We start from the raw sequence: 4,044 nt of genomic DNA on the forward strand, positions 1-4,044 counted from the left end.
ATGAAATCAAACAAGAGAAGGCTTTGTGCATACCGTGGAGGAAGAGTGGTGTGCGTGCGTGTGTGTGTGTGCGTACGTGTGTGTGTGTGTGTGTGTGTGTGTGTGTGTGTGTGTGTGTGTGTGTGTGTGTGTGTGTGTGTGTGTGTGTGTGTGTGTGTGTGTGTGTGTGTGTTAGGAAAGGTCAATGCACTGTTCCGGAAGCAGTTCAATTACAAAGACAAGGACTCCTTACTTCCCGCCCCGTGATGGTTCCTGTGGCCAGTATTCACAAACACTCTGCTTCCCCACCACATACATTTTCACAAGCCACAAAGATGGTCAGCAAGATTTTCAAGCATGTTTCTCCTGTTAATATCACAGAGAGCTTCTTAATTTGTCATTACAACCGTAGAAACACCCTTAAAATCCAGTGTCACGTCAACTACAGTCTTTTGAAAGTAGTGGAGATGCGAGAAGTGCTCCAGAATATGGTCCTGACAGCAAGACAAGGCGGAGGTCACCAGCACCAGCGCCGCTCCCTCGCCATCAACATATGCCTGCTGGTTTACAGGCTGGCGGGGGGCGTGGCACATCTCGTTACAAGTAGCACAGGGGAAGCAACAGCCAAGGCCCCAGTGCAGCGCTGAACTCAACATTGGCCCGTATTCAGAAACGTTTTGCTCTCTCACCAAGACTATTTTCAAAGGCCACATAGATGATTAAGCGGGTTCTCAAGACTGCTTCTCTCGTTAATAGGGTTGTTATCTTGTTAATTTCTCAATACAACCGTAAGAAGATCCTTAAAAATCGGTGTAACTTCAACAAGAGCCTTTTGAAACTAATCGAAATGAGGGGGCGGAAATGTTTCTAAACATGGTTCCTTTGTCACTGTTTCGTCACTGCAGCAGGGCAGGCAATGAGCAGACGAGGCGGGCAGTGCGCAGTTAGCAAGGTAAAACAGGGATGCTGGAGCGCGGGGCGGCGAGGGAGATGCGCTGATAACACATCTCGGCAACAACAAAGGTACAAAGGAGCGGAAGTGAGGCTCGTGCGATCAGCAGAGATACGCGACGCACGAGACACCGAGGAGAACGTAAACATTGACAGGGTGGTGATGGTGGTGGTGGTGGTGGTGGCGGCGGCGCATACCTGGAACCGGGCGGTGCAAAAAAAAACTGCTTCCAAGGTGCGTCTACCAGCAGGGAGGCAGCAGGGAACCAGTTGCTAGCTCTCAGCACCGCGATACTTGGCGAGCGCGCGCACACACACACACACACACACACACACACACACACACACACACACACACACACACACACACACACACGTTTTTCCTGGCATAGTGGAGGCGGGGACGTCTGGGTCTGGCTGGAGGAGTCTCAGAGTCAGCAGGACAGTGTATGGTAGCGTTCCGTCATTGGTCGGAGCAAGGGTGTGGGCCATCCCCTCGCTCACGTCCAGCTGTTGCGGAGCTCCCAGGCCTCAGTGGCTCAGTCTGGCCCAGGCGCTGGTACTGACAGGCAGGGTGACGCGTCCCACCTCCAGCAGTGACCTCCAGCACGGCACACACGCCCCACGCTCGGTGTATGCTCCCGACTCGGTAACGCGACCCGCGAGGCTTGGCACACGCCCTCACTCACCTGAAGGAAGCCCGATGACTCCCGCAGGGATTTGTAGGACTTTGCTACTGGCCTTGTTGAGTATTACCTGAAAACTTGCTAGCATACGCGAGTAACGGAACGCGGTGACCCGGTGACTGGCGAGGCGAGAGTACCCTGGCGAAGTCCTCACCGTGTGCCGCGAGCTGTATTGAGTTGGTGTTTGTATGATGGTGTCGGCGCGGGTGTCGGCCACGGAGAGGAGTGCCCAGTGACAAGTAAAGGAAGTGGTGCTTGGATCTGTCCTGCCAGTACTGCGGCTCGCCCCTCCACGCTGCCCCATGGTAAGGACCTGAGTCTTGCGTCGACCTTGCTGTTGTCACCCTTCAGATCTCCCACACTCGCCTCTCCTTCTCATCTTAAACACTGATTTCGTATTTTCTTGGATGTTTGGCAACTCGTGGGAATTTTTATAAGGGAGAAATGTAGTACAGTCACTACTCTCTCTTTCTCTCTCTCTCTCTCTGACTACATACCTCTTCAGTTTCCAATCTACGAGTACCTAAACACAACAAATAAACGTACAAGTAACTAAAACACATTGCTGAGAAAAGACGAAGTAATGTTGTGCAATCTGATCAAAGCTTTACAATAGAAGTTTAATAAGGAAGTTTAAGGTTAATAATAGTATCACTGCCAGTGCCCTCTTACGTAAGAAGAAGAAAAAGTTTAAGAAGGGCATAGGCAGACAGTGGGTGACAAACAGGAGTGCAGTGTTGTTCTTCAGGAAATGAGGTGGAATGTGGTTGAAAGCTTTGATCTGTTCAGTACTGTACGTGTAACTCCCGCGCTTGCATGAAATTACTTAGTGTGAGTCGTGATAAGAGTTGAAAGGGCGTGACTGTGGTGAGTGAGAGAGAGAGTGAGTGTAATTGTGGTGAGTGAGTAAAGGTGAATATAATTACGAGTATGGTGATGAGTGACTAAAGACATTATTTTATACTACGATCACCAAGAGAAAAAAAAATATAAATAAGCAAATAAACAAAGTAAATTAAATAATAAAAAAACTTACATGCTAGAAATTCTCGAACTTAACACAGAATATAAGGAAACTGATGGCGTTGTTCTGTCAAGCTAGTTAAACTGTCACTGGTATCATGAACACACACTTGTATGATCTGTGTTTCTGTGCTGTACGATCATTTTTCCGTGACTAACTATTTAAGAAGCATTTTTTTCTTTTTAATGGATGAGGTCACTGGGCTAAAATAACGAAGAGAACGAAAACTTAAATAAATAAATAAAAAAGGCCCACGAAGATGCCAGCCCCTGAAAGAAAGATTGATTTTGTTATCTGGGACTTACGACGCATTCAGTAACTGTCACTACACTTCAGTAACTGTCACTACACTTCAGTAACTGTCACTACACTTCATGGAGTCTTGAAGCAGTGGGTGAGCTGAGACAATGAAACAGAAAAAACTAAACATGTAATCTCTGCTATTCAACATAAGAAAATTATTACTCTCTCTCTCTCTCTCTCTCTCTCTCTCTCTCTCTCTCTCTCTCTCTCTCTCTCTCTCTCTCTCTCTCTTACTAGCAGTGGCAAAAAACCAGGCGCCCGCTCAGGTGACGGAGGCGGAGGCACATTCCTCTTCACTTCCAGGCTTTGTTTGTCTCGTCTGGTAGGCCTATCCGAATTTCATTTTAGGCCTCGTCACTCTCACCGTTTCATCCCACAAAGATTCCTCCAATAATATTTCATCTCATATTATTCCATCTCGTTTCCTTCCTTCATAAAAGAAATTTGCATAACCAAACTTAACTAACCTATTTTCAGTCTAACCTTAACCTAACCTAACCTATTCTCAGTCTAACCTTAACCTAACCTAACCTATTTTCAGTCTAACCTTAACCTAACCTAACATACCTTCAATCTAACCTTAACCTGACCACCATAACCCTAATGTGACGTAACCTAACTCGACCTTAACTAACATAACATGACGTAACCTAACCTAACATATTCTTAACCTAAGCTAACGTATTCTTAACCTAACATACCGTAACAAAACCTAATCTACCATGACGTGACCTAACCTAAATTAACCTAACCTAACCTACCGTAACATAACCTGACATAACATAACCTAAGCTAACTTGATCTTGTAAGATATCCTTAACCTAACCTACGTAATTAACATAACCTTACCTTAACTTAACTTCAACCTCACTTAACCCTAACTTAAAATAATCCAACCTGAACTTAACATATCCCTAACTTGGACTAAACTAATTTAATCTAAAAAAAAAAAAAAGGAATGGGAGATAAAGGTAAAAATAACAAGTAAATATCCACGACAATAGGCCTATAGGTATGGTGTTGACAAGAGAGAGGTAGAATCCACGCCTTAACAACACAGACTGGAGAAACAGACGCCCAGGGAATTAGTTAAGGTACTGA

At 45.7% G+C, this 4,044-nt stretch overlaps 1 protein-coding gene across 5 annotated transcripts in view; it reads left to right on the forward strand.

The window, feature by feature from the left end:
- Nucleotides 1–809: 809 nt before the first annotated feature.
- LOC135105129 (prostaglandin E2 receptor EP4 subtype-like) overlaps nt 810–4,044 on the forward strand; it is a 209,281-nt gene continuing 206,046 nt past the window's right edge. For 2 of the 5 annotated variants that reach the window (XM_064013155.1, XM_064013154.1), the window contains exon 1: nt 810–1,921. The gene's annotated coding sequence lies outside the window, so the exon portion shown is untranslated. The remainder of the gene's footprint in view (nt 1,922–4,044) is intronic. The other 3 variants (XM_064013159.1, XM_064013158.1, XM_064013160.1) reach the window with 3 other exon arrangements.

This window comes from Scylla paramamosain, chromosome 11, assembly GCF_035594125.1.
Source record: "Scylla paramamosain isolate STU-SP2022 chromosome 11, ASM3559412v1, whole genome shotgun sequence".
In the NCBI taxonomy this organism is placed as follows: domain Eukaryota; kingdom Metazoa; phylum Arthropoda; class Malacostraca; order Decapoda; family Portunidae; genus Scylla; species Scylla paramamosain.